This window comes from Camelina sativa, chromosome 13, assembly GCF_030686135.1.
Source record: "Camelina sativa cultivar CO46 ecotype springtype chromosome 13, ASM3068613v1".
Classification (NCBI taxonomy): domain Eukaryota; kingdom Viridiplantae; phylum Streptophyta; class Magnoliopsida; order Brassicales; family Brassicaceae; genus Camelina; species Camelina sativa.
In genome coordinates, this window is record NC_141892.1 from 9,723,893 (window position 1) to 9,737,105 (window position 13,213).

The window sequence follows — 13,213 nt, forward strand, 5'->3', positions numbered from 1 at the left end:
ATTTTCTATCATAATTTAAAATTCCTAAAAGACAAACACATTTAAAGCATCGTATATCGTTACACTGTTACGAACATATTCAAAATTTTAACCTACGAAAAATATTCATAATAAAAAAAAAAAAAAATACTCCCTCTATCTCTAATATATTGATGTTTTAGGATTTTTTCTTGTATCTAAAAAACTAAATTGATTTTTTACTTTATGTTATCTAAAGTTTATATATTCTTTTTTACCAAAAAATAATTATAAATTAATTTATAGTTAAAACTATAACTTTTTTTAATATATGTAAAATAATCTAAATATCAATCTATTAGAGACTGATAAAATATCTTACATGTGAAGAAAAATATAACTAATCTTTAGCTACAATTGCAATATAATATTCATAGTTACTTACAATATTTTTGTTACATACTGATATAGATTCTTACAAATTTTAGTGTTTGGTTATATTAACAAACTCTTACAAATTTAGTGTAAAAACTTAACAATTTTAGTTTTAGAAAGAGAGAGAGAGAGAGAGAGAGAGAGAGAGAGAGAGAGAGAGTGAACAAAGGATTGTGTATAAAAGTCATCATTTTTGGTCAGTGACTCGAGAGCGGCCAGGAGAAGCAAATTGATTGATGGAAATACATACAATATTCATCTGTTCTAATTGACATATATACCCTTCCCAGATGGCTTCATCATTTTTCTCCTTTTTGCGCCATATCCTTCGATTACTGTTTTTTTTTTCCTGTTTATTCTCTATTAAAAATATAAATAGGAAACTATGAATAATAAATAATTAAATACGTTAGGGAAAATAATGTTACACGTAGTTATAAGAAAATAGGTATAAAAAATCGAACAGTATATACTACTCTCTCTCCCAAAATATAGAATTTTTTAAGGTTTTTATTTATTTATTTCAAAAATTAAAATAATTCTTAAACTTTGTGCTTTTAAGTAAAAAAATCTTGTATAATAGAAGAGAGAGAGTAATAAATGCGTTTTTTCGTTAGCAGTCGGATTATATTATTATTTTTTTTAAATTATAAAACCAAAGTGAGTCTAAAACTTGGATGATGAGTTAATAGCAGTCGGATTATAAGATCTGAGGTGAGATCACGTTTCCATGGGCCGAGGTATTATTTTAGGCCTATGAAAGAACTAGGACTTATAAGCCCGTAGGCCCGTTGTATAAAAATTGTTCACCTAACTTAAATTTCTTTAAAAATTTGATTACGGATGTATTTTTGATAAAATACACTGTAAACTACAAGTAAAAGGATACGTAAAAAAACATAACATGAACGAAAGAAACTTACTACTTGAATTTATCATGGAGCTCACAAGTGTGCAGAACTGCAGATCATAGCAGTGATATCTTCTTTTTTTTTATATATAGCAATGATATCTATATATATGAACCTGATAATTAATTATCAACTGTGGAATTCCACCAATTAGTTCCAAGCTTATAAATAACCTGCATTCTAGATCTTCTGCGAGATCTCAAAGCATAATTTGTATTCTTGTAATTTTATTTGTATATATATCATTTTAACGTCAATTATCAGACTAGTTCATATTTTACAGCCGTAAAAGGTCTAAATGGGTCGTTCTTCTCTCCCAAACTCAGATTTTGCATCTCCAACATTGCTGTGTTGTTTTTGGATTAAGTAGGTAGATTGAGAGTAGGAGATAACACATATGATAATGAAACAAATATCTATATATGGTTTGTGGCACAAAGAGAATTGTTTTGCGTCACATGACATGGTTATGATTTCCCGAAAGGTATGTTTTAGCATTCGCCACCAGTTAGATACTTAGATCATATGGGGTTTACGGTCATCTGTCGATTGATGTCATAGCGGCTTTAAGAAATTATGGTTTTGGATCGTAAATTTTTTTAATAGAAATGTGTCTGACATAATTTTATCGGTAAGGCTTGAAAGTGACAGTACTGTGTTCTGTGTGTGTTTTTGCTGAATATATTACCAGGAGGCTTTAAGTTGGCCTTATGAGATATAACAGCAGAGCTACAAGAGGTTTTCCATTTTTAACTATTTCATGATATAGTGTTCTGTAAACTAAGATTTGATTAGGTTTTGAGATAATACTATTTTCGGTCGTGTTACTAATTTCAGCCTTGTGCCGCGTGTACAGTATAATATGTTCGACTAAATTATTGTGTATTTTATGATTTAGTTTTGATTAATCGGATAGTAAATGTCCTAAGTACTCATGCATGAAAGCTAAACAAAACATTACGCTATACTCCACTCGACAGCACATTGGACATTTTAGTTATCCATAACTCACCTACCTATATGCAAACAAACACGTGATGCACTGATGCTAATCTCTTCCATGCCATGTCAAATACTATTCCATATGTGTTATGTATAGGATTTTAGTTTTAAAACACGAAATTAATATATTATATATATTACATATATAGAATAAATAATACTAAGTTGTCAAAAAAATGATAAGTTGTTTTTAGAGTTTCTTTGCCCACATTTAAAGTAGTTAGAGTAATTTTTTTTTCCAACCAAACATTAATCTAGAAAATAACTCCAAGATTGGTTGTCCAAACCGGAGGATAAAAGTTTACAAAAGAAATCTCATTAAGATGCTCGCTCCTTAAGAACATCTTATATCCATTACTCCATTTTCTTACTTTAAAAACAGAGTTGATTTTTTAAAAATCCATTACTATATTTTTTAGTTCAAAAATATTTCTCTTCCTATTCAATTATTAATAATTATTATAACCTTTTATTTATAAAATTAATCAATTCAACCCAAGTATTTATTTATAGCAATAAGTCATAACATACAATACTATTCAATGATCTTTGGTTGATCCGAAATAGTCTCCCAAATTATTAAATCCAGTGTTCTAAAAAGCGCTAGGCGCTAGTTGGGCGGTGGACTAGCGCCTAGCGCCGAGACAGTTTAGTCGGGGACTAATCGGTTACTAGGCGGTAGAAGGCGTTTAGCAAAACTATATATTTTAGATACATATCTAGGTTATATAGTGACAAAGTGTTAGATGTATCGTATTTTCACGTAGCATAGTGGTAAAGAGGGATGGTTTGTTATTTGTAACCTGGGTTCGAGTCGTTTAGGGAACAATTCTAGTTCATTTTTTAACTTAGACAAAAGGGATAAACTTGTAATTACATTGAAGTGTCTTCTTCCTCCACTAAACCCTAATAGCCGCCAATTTGCTGTATTTTTTTTCTTCGGTCTAGCTGTATTTCTTTCATTTTTCATCATTTTTTTACTTTAAAGACTTAAATATCATAAAAATACCTTCATTTCCATGGATCTCTAACACAAAAATTAAGTTTTAGGTACTTTTAAATTTTGACTGATTTTCTCTCCAATTTTGGCCAACTCGCCGCGGGTCACCACCGCCCAGCGACTTCTCGCCGCCTCGACGGCCGCCGAGGACGACTTTTAGAACACTGATTAAATCACTAGTCTTTGTTGTACCAAGGATTTCGTTATTTCTATGTCGAATACTCCTTATGTATTTGTAACTTTATCATTAGTTATGTTATTTTGTATTGATTTTTTACCTTTTTAAATAACCTGTGGTACACCACGTGCATATAATTAGTTTGTTTATTATTATTTATATTTTATATTGTATTTGTTTATTAAATATTGGATGTTTTGTAAATAAAGAAATAACTAAATTTTCCGGCTGTTTGTACGGCTAAATATTTATATTAATTTTTTAACCCGCAATACACTTCATGCCCATTCTTTTGTTATATTTAGTTTGTTTTGTTTAGTGTTTGAGATTCTATTTGATTTTTAATCATTATAACAAAAAATAAGGGATCTAAATACATAATAAGTAATTTATATGCGGTGAGTAAGTCACATTTTTCCTAAAGATTTAATTATTTTACACAATCTTAGTTAAATCAACTTGATTTTATATGTCAAATATTCTAATATTAGTAGTGTTGACAAATAATAAAATGAGGATTTAACCCGTGTTAACACAAATTTAATGATATTGTATTAATTCTAACATGTTCTTTTTATAACACATCTACTATATAACCATATTATATAGTATTTTAAACTTTTTAAATTTTATATATTCGTAATATTTTAAAATTTTATTAAGTTTATATATATTAATTATAATATTTAAATAAATGTCAATCGAAAGTTCTTCTTACGTTAAGAATCAAAACTCATAGGTTTTGGAAAACAAAACTGAAATCAAATTATTGTTTTCTTTGTTTTCAAAGGATTCAAAGATAGAATATATTCAAAACACAATAGAATGTGTGGTTAAATATATCATAACTTATGTTTCCATATTGATTTGTGTAATTTTTTTTTAGTTGGAATGGATTGTAAAATATTTAGGAAACAAAATATGAAGTAATGTTATTTTTGGAAATTTTTTATGGATTAAATTTGTAAATAAGTTTTTACATAAATAAAAATAAAAAGGTAGAACCCAAAATGTACTTCAAAAATGTATATATAGATGTCTATGCAGTCCATCTTCATTTATTTATTTATTTTTGTCATTTGATAGAATTTAGAAATGTTTGAAACAAGAATCAGAAAAAGAAACAACAAAAAACAACAAAAAAAAATTTTGGTTCGCACTTGATCATAAATCCAAGATGACCTCTAAATGCTAACTGTGACTGAAATTTATCATTCATCACTAAATTTTCACAATAGCATTAGAAGAACCAGCCACCTGATGACAATCCCAGAAAATAAAACCATTCATGATCTTACGAATGTCTTCCAAGACAAAGCAGCATCTTGGCCACTCATTATGATTATTTATTACTTCAATCGCTAAAACTACGTCCACTCTAGAAACGGGATGTAGAACATGTAATTTCTTAAGTGACCACAAAATGCAACGTAGCGCAACAAGCACTTAAATCCGTATGTTCAAAAGTGTCTATAGCATGAAAAAGAACATGTCCTTGACCGTTTTTTGCGATTTCTTTTATTTATTTAACAAAATTCTGATACTATTTTGACCAAAACCAAAAAAACTCTAACACCTCAAAATACTAGAGACGAAAGAATAAAAATATAAAGATTATTGTTAAGACTTTAAATAAAAAAAGAAGAGGCAAGGGCGTTGAAGAAAAGCTGATGTGGTAAGGGTGGAAGAAAAGGCGACTAGAGTTTTTTGCTTTCTCATCAAGGTTGATGCCGTCGGAGGCTTCTCCAGGCCGCCGTGCGGTGGATCTGGTGCAGGGGGAGGTTCCAGTGGGGGATACGCAGGAGGGAGGGGATATAGTAGGGAGGTCGGAGAATTTGGTGGAGGGTTTTGTGGGAGATAGCCAAGTTCAGGAAGTTTCAAAGCCAGTCTCATCTTCGCTTCAGCCGGTGACAAACGGGAAACGTTCCTTTCTGCAGGTTGCTCAGAAGCGAATGTTTTCTCAACAAAAGTTTGAAGTTTTGATGATTGATGGTAAGGAGAAGGTTGTTGTTCCTAAAGAGGTTTTTGCTGGTGCAAAACCCCTATGGAAGGACTTTGTCGTAGGAAAGTTTTTAAACTCTAAAGCTCCACATGTGGGAAAAATTCATATGATTATGAATAAGATCTGGAGGTTAGGGGATCGAATGCCATTGATTGATGTTTTTGCAGTGAATGAATCTACAGTTAAGTTTCGCATTCGGAATGAGGGCATCAAACATCGGGTTTTAAATCGTGGAATGTGGAATATAACTGATCTACCTATGATTGTTTCTAAGTGGACTCCTTTTGCGGATGATGCACAACCAACCATGAAGTCGATCCCCTTATGGGTTACTCTTAACAACGTTCCCACCACGCTTTTTATGGATAAGGGATTGGAGTTCCTTGCCAGTGCTGTGGGTAAGCCACTTAGGCTCCACCCAAAAACAAAATCATGTGTCAGTTTTGATGAGGCTCAAATTCTAGTAGAAGCTGACTTATCTAAGGATTTGCCCCGTGAATATGTTATTACGGGAGAGGAGGAGGGGGAAGTGGATTCAGTTATACGTTATAGTTACCCTTGGCTACCGCCACGGTGTACCTGTTGTAAGAAGTGGGGACACCTTGTTTCAACGTGTCTGTCTTCAGAGGCACCTGTAGTGTCTGCTGTGCAGATTCAACCGCAGTCCCCTACTCAGGTCGTTAGGGACGAGATTTGTGTAGACTAAGTGGGAGTAACTGAATCTGCAAGTTTGGCAGTCGATGTGGTTCCACAATCTAACAGTTTAGCAACTACTTTACCTCCAGTGGAAGATCGGGGGATAGTTGAGTGGATTACGCCGAAGTCAGGTCGTAGTAGTCCTGGAAAACAGCGAGAACCGCTTCAACTTGATGATGGTTCCATTCTGAAAAATTCCTACTCTGTGTTGGGTGAGGAAACAGAGCTTTTGGAGGATGAAGAGAGGGTTCAAGATGAGGTTGTGGTGGGGGGTGCTTCTCAGTCTTGTTTAGATGGTACTAATGTCGCCATTCGTCAGCAAGGAGCTGCTTCAAAACGAGGTGCACAGTCAGAGGTTCCAATCCGGACCTACTTACATCGGGGAACAAAAGCAGCAAACAAACATGGTTCTAACCTTCCTACTAATCAGAGTAGGAAACCTCTTACGAAACATTAATGTCAGGTTTTTGTTGGAATGTCCGTGGTCTAAATAAATCTTCTAAGCATTCCATCATAAAACAGTGGGTGGAGGGTAATCAGTTTCAGTTTGGGTGTTTGTTAGAGACAAGGGTTAGGGAAAGGAAGGCTCAGCGGTTGGGGAGTCACTTGTTCCCTGGTTGGTCCATTTTGACAAATTACGAGTACAATCGTCGGGTCGCATATGGGTTCTGTGGAAGGACACGGTGCGATTGGACCCTATTTATAAAGGCGAGCAAATCATAACTTGCTCAGTAAAAATCGTTGCTTTACAAGATGAGTTCTTTTGCTCGTTTGTATATGGTTTGAATATTGTAGAGGCTCGAAAGGTGTTGTGGGAGGAAATGCGAGCTCACCATAACTCGCCCATTCTCCACAATAAACCTTGGGTTTTGTTTGGTGATTTTAATGAAACATTGGATATGGTGGAGCACTCTAGGGTTGATGTTCTTCTGATAATATCAGGTGGTATGTGGGATTTTCAAGCGGTAGTGAACCATTGTTCTCTATTGGATATGGCTTTCCATGGTCCCCTTTTTACATGGTGTAATAAGCGGGATAATGATTTGATTCTTAAGAAGCTGGATTGCGTGTTGGTGAATGATGTTTGGGTTCGGTTGTTTCCGCATGAATATAACGTGTTCTCCGCTGGAGGTTGTTCTGATCACCTGTATTGCAGGATCATGGTTACGGGTGGTGTTGGAAATCATGCTCGACGTCGTAAACCGTTTAAGTTTGTTAATTTATTAACGGAGAGGGAGGAGTTTAGGCCGCTGGTCGACTCCTACTGGAAAACTACGCAACCTCTGTTTCTCTCCACCTCTACATTATTCAGATTCTCTAAAAAGCTTAAAGGGTTAAAGCCGGAGTTACGCTTTTTGGCAAAGAGACGGCTGGGAAATCTGGTTCGGAAGACTAAAGCGGCTTTTGGGGATTTATGCACTAAGCAATGCATTAATCAGATGAACTCGTCCCCTACGGCTATGGTGGAGGAGACTGAAGCATATAAACGTTGGGAGTTCTTGGCGGAGTTAGAAGAAAAATACCTCAAGCAGAAGTCCAAGCTGCACTGGTTGAAAGTGGGGGATAAGAATAATAAAGCTTTTCATAGAGCGATTACTGCAAGGACAGTTTTAAATTCTATTAAGGAGGTTCAGGTTCCGGATGGGAGAGTGGTTGCGGGGGAGGATGAAATCAAAGTAGAGGCTGAAAGGTATTTCAGAAATTTTCTGCAGACCATTCCCGTTGGGTTTGAGGGTACGACGATGGAGGAGATGGAGCTCTTATTGCCGTTTTGCTGTTCTGCAGTGGATCAGCTAGCTCTAACCAGGGAAGTTTCAGGTGAGGAAATCAAAAAGGTACTCTTCTCCATGCCTAATGATAAGTCTCTTGGACCTGATGGTTTTACTTCATAGTTTTCTAAAGCCACTTGGGAGTTTCTGGGCTCTAAGTTCGTGTTGGCGGTTCAGTCTTTTTTTGCGAAGGGGTTTCTGCCTAAAGGTACTAACTCCACTATTCTAGCTTTAATACCCAAGACAGTATCTGCTAAGGAGATGAAGGATTATAGACCGATATCCTGCTGCAATGTGATCTATAAGGTGATTTCAAAAATCATTGCTAATAGACTAAAGAGGGTGCTTCCGAAATTCATTTCTAGCAACCAATCTGCATTTGTGAAGGACCGTTTGTTGATTGAGAATGTGTTGTTGGCTACTGAATTAGTTAAATACTATCACAAACCCTCTATTTCTGGTCGTTTTGCTATAAAGATTGACATTTCAAAGGCTTTTGATTCGGTTCAATGGTCTTTCCTTTCCAAGGTTCTTTCCGCTTTGAAGTTTCCACCGATGTTTATCCACTGGATAATGCTATGTGTTACGACCGCCTCGTTCTCAGTACAGGTTAATGGTGAGCTTGCTGGCTTTTTCCGTAGTTCCCGCGGGCTTCGTCAAGGATGTTCCCTTTCCCCATATTTGTTTGTTATTTGTATGGACGTTCTTTCAAAGTTGCTTGATAGAGCGGCGGGTGAGCACAGGTTTGGGTTCCATCCCCGTTGTCGGACTCTTGGTGTCACCCATCTTAGTTTTACGGATGATCTAATAGTCCTCTCGGATGGTAAGGCTAGGTCTATTGAGGGCATTATTGCAGTTTTCACTCAGTTTGCCAAGTTATCAGGTTTAAACATAAGCATGGAAAAATCAACGCTTTACTTGGCCGGGGATATAGCACATCGCCTTGATTCTGGTCAATACCCATTTTTCACTGGCTCGCTGCCAGTCCGCTATTTGGGGCTCCCATTGGTCACTAAGCGTCTCACTACTGTCGACTGTTCCCCTCTACTAGAGCAGATTAGAAAGCGAATTGGCTCCTGGACAGTTAGACACCTCTCATTTGCGGGTAGGTTTAACTTGATCTCCTCGGTTCTTTGGAGTGTTTGTAATTTTTGGATGGGTGCATATAGGTTGCCTAGTGGGTGTGTAGCTAAGAGAAATTCCATTTGTTCAGCGTTTCTCTGGTCGAGACCAGAGATGAGCACTAAAAAAGCAAAAGTGGCATGGGAGGTTGTGTGCAAACAAAAATGCGAAGGTGGTCTTGGTCTGAGATCACTTCCTGAGGCTAACCTTGTTTGTTGTTTAAAATTGATTAGGAGAATAGTGTCAAAGGGTGATTCCTTATGGGTGCAATGGGTTCATCTGAATTTATTGAAGCAAGCTTCATTTTGGTCCCTAAAGAGTACGACAAGCCTGGGTTCTTGGATATGGACAAAATTACTTAAGTATCGGGATCTAGCAAGACCTTTTTGTAAGGTGGAAGTGGGGAATGGGGAGAGCACATCTTTTTGGTTTGATAACTGGTCTGGTATGGGTCCGTTTGTTGATGTGGTGGGACCTAGTGGTGTCTTAGATATGGGGATTGGTTGGTAAAGCACAGTGGCGGAGGTGTGGACTCGACGTAGACAACGGAGACACCGGGCTGATCATCTCAATGCGGTAGAAGACGCTTTGTCACTTCAGTGGCAACAACGTCAGATGCATGACGATCAGGTGCTTTGGAAAGGGAAAAACGATATGTTTTGTCCGAAGTTTGTGACTCGGGATACTTGGAACCATTTACGCACTACTTCTAGTATTGTGGCCTGGCACCAGGGAGTTTGGTTTCGTCACTCGACTCCCAAGTTCTCGTTCTGTGTATGGTTGGCGGCTCTTGACCGTCTTTCGATGGGTGCACGTATGGTTATGTGGAATGGCAGTTCTGCGGGTACTTGTGTGTTCTGTCAACTTACCATGGAAACAAGAGACCATCTCTTCTTTGCATGTGGTTTTGTTGCTAACATATGGTCAGTCCTTGCTAAGGGTTTGATGAAGGCTCGGTTTACCACAGATTGGAGTTCCCTTCTAGACTACGTCTCTGATCCTAATGTTCCGCTGGTGGAAGGGTTTCTTATTCGCTACTTATTCCAAGTTGTGATCTATACGGTTTGGTGGGAGCGGAATGGTCGCAAGCATGGTGAAGCACCGACGCCTGTGGATACCATCATTCGGTGGGTTGATCGGCAAATCAGAGATCAGTTTCTTGCTATTGGTATAATGGGGGATCGAAGATATGATGCAGCTTTTCAGTTGTGGCTACATTCTAGGGTCTAGCATCACTGTTTCAATGTTTATCTAATGCTATCTAATGCTATCTAATGCTATGCACAAGTTGTAAAAATGTTCTAACTTTTTCTTTTCAGTATAATTTAACATTCTATTCAAAAATATATATATATATATAAACCAAATCTATATTCCATATCTGTTTTGAAACGTGATTCTGTATTTTTAACACTAATTTGTAAGTTTTTAATATTAATAGTCTTGTATGAAAAATGAGATAAATTTGTTCGGTTAAATGGTAATTAATATAGCATATGTTTTTTTTGCTAAAGTAATAGTTATATGTTGTCCTTGTCCCCAATTATATTTTTGTTCAATTTCTGTTTTTTTTTTTTTTGCCAGCATTCAATTTCTGTTTTATCCACTCTTTTTCCTTCTTTCTCGTTTAACTCCCAATAAACTATTTTTTAGATCCACCTCCACTAACATCCACTAATGGAGTTTGAAGCCTTATCGATTGTTCCAACTTTTATAGATTGCATTTTGAAGCCTTATCGATTTTTTAGATCCACCTCCACTAAACATCCACTAACTCCCAACCAATTTGTACAGATTGCATTTAATATGAATCAGAAAAAAAAAAACTTCGTTACCTACACCTTGTCACTCTGAATCCAAAATTTAAACCAGTTCACATAAAATAAAATTGTGTTTCAATAGTAGACAAAAATATTATATATATATATATATATCTGTCACACTATTATAATTCTCCTTAATATCTATTTTAAACCAGTTAAAGAAATAACCTGCAGTGACATACAACTAGTGAAGGCTGACATGTCGTATAATTGCAGAAATGTCGTAGATGCAAAATTAAAATATATCAAATGAACCAAAACTGACATGCAAATTGAAATTAAATTCATCTCTGTTTCTTCTTGTCACCATGGCTGACACTACTTCTGCTACTATCACCACTGCCACTGAGAATCAAATTCACCATGTTAACATGGCGAATATTACCAAACTCACTGCCTCCAATTTCTTGATGTGGAGTCGTCAGATCCGTGCTTTGCTCGCCGGTTATGGTCTCGCCGGCTACCTTGATGTCACCACGGTGGCTCCTGATTCCACTATTCTTCGTGAAGTTCGCACCACCTCTAATCCCGAGTACAATCTTTGGCAACGTCAAGATCAGCTTATAGTTGCAAGTCTCCTCGGTACAATCTCGGTTGAGATTCAACCCATCCTCTCCAAGGCTTCCACCACTACCGAGATCTGGGCTCTTCTTACCTCTACCTATGTGAAGCCTACATGGGGCCACATCAAACAACTTCGGGAACAGATCAAGCAATGGCGTAAAGGTACCAGATCCATTGATGAATATGTTCAAGGTCTTGTCTCTCGATTTAATCAGCTTGCTACGATGGGAAAACCGTACGAGCATGAGGAGCAGATTGAATACTTACTTGGTGGTCTCCCGGAGAACTACAAGCCGATTGTTGATCAGATAGAGGGACGTGACTCTCCGCCCACCATGCCGGCTATTCACGAGAAGCTTATCAACTTCAAACTGAAGCTTCAGTCTCAAGCATCTGCCACTTCGGTTGTTCCTGTTACTGCAAATGTTGCTTTCAACAAGTCTTATGGTCACTCCAATAACAACAACTCCCGTCATCATCGCTACTCCTCTCGTGGCTCTTTGTCCTCTTCGTTACGTGGTGGTCACGGTAGAGGGTATCAGGGACAATGTCAGTTATGTGGCGTGTTTGGTCATAGCGCACAGCGATGTTCTCAGTTGTCCACATCGTCTCGTGGATTTCAGCCCTCGGGTGGAAATTATTCTCCTTCTCCGGGGTCACAAGGTTATCCTCATGCTAACACCGCTACTATCCCGTCTTATAATCCAGCTAACTTGGTGATGGATAGCGGTGCTACTCATAATCTCACCTCTGACCTCTCCAACCTCTCGCACCATCAGCCATACTCCGGTGGGGAAGAGGTCCAAATAGCGAATGGATCCGGTTTAAAGATTACTCATACGGGTTCTGCTTTACTCCCTACACCATCTAGTTCTCTTGCTTTAAAGGATGTTCTATATGTTCCTGATCTTTGAAAGAATCTGATTTCGGTGTATCGTTTGTGTAATGCTCATAAGGTCTTTGTGGAATTCTATCCTGCATATTTTCAGGTGAGGGATCTGAGCACGGGAGTTCGGTTACTCCAAGGACGAACTAGGAACGGATTGTATGAGTGGCCAGTTGATCAGAATACCATTAATGTCTTCTCTGCGACCACATCTCCAAAGACTGATCTCTCTTCATGGCATCTTCGACTTGGGCACCCCTCTCTACCAGTTTTAAATTCTCTTGTTTCTAATTTTTCTTTACCACTTTCTTCATCCACACAAAAACAATCATCTTGTTCTGATTGTCTTCTTAATAAGAGTCACAAGCTCCCATTTTCTACAAACACAATCGTGTCTACTCAACCCCTTGAATATGTTTACACTGACGTTTGGTCCTCACCTATTACTTCTACAGAAGTCAAATCCACTTTACAAGATACACTTGGTTATACCCGTTAAAACTCAAATCCCAAGTCAAAGATGTCTTCATTGCCTTTAAGGCTTTGGTCGAGAATCGGTTCCAAACACGGATACGTACGTTGTATTCAGACAATGGTGGAGAGTTCATTGCTCTGCGGTCGTTTCTGGCTTTACATGGTATCTCCCATCTAACAACGCCACCTCACATCGACATATTGTCGAAACTGGTTTGTCTATGCTCAGTCACGCCTCTGTTCCTCATACTTATTGGCCTTATGCATTTGCTACGACAGTGTACTTGATTAACCGATTGCCCACAGACGTGCTTGGTGGTGAGTCATCGTATAACAAGTTACTTCGCACACACCCTAACTATCTCAAACTGAAGGTGTTTCGCTATGTGTGCT

General features: G+C 37.4%; 1 pseudogene; it reads left to right on the forward strand.

The window, feature by feature from the left end:
* Positions 1–5,211: 5,211 nt before the first annotated feature.
* LOC147929358 (uncharacterized) lies at positions 5,212–10,303 on the forward strand (annotated as a pseudogene).
* Positions 10,304–13,213: the final 2,910 nt, after the last annotated feature.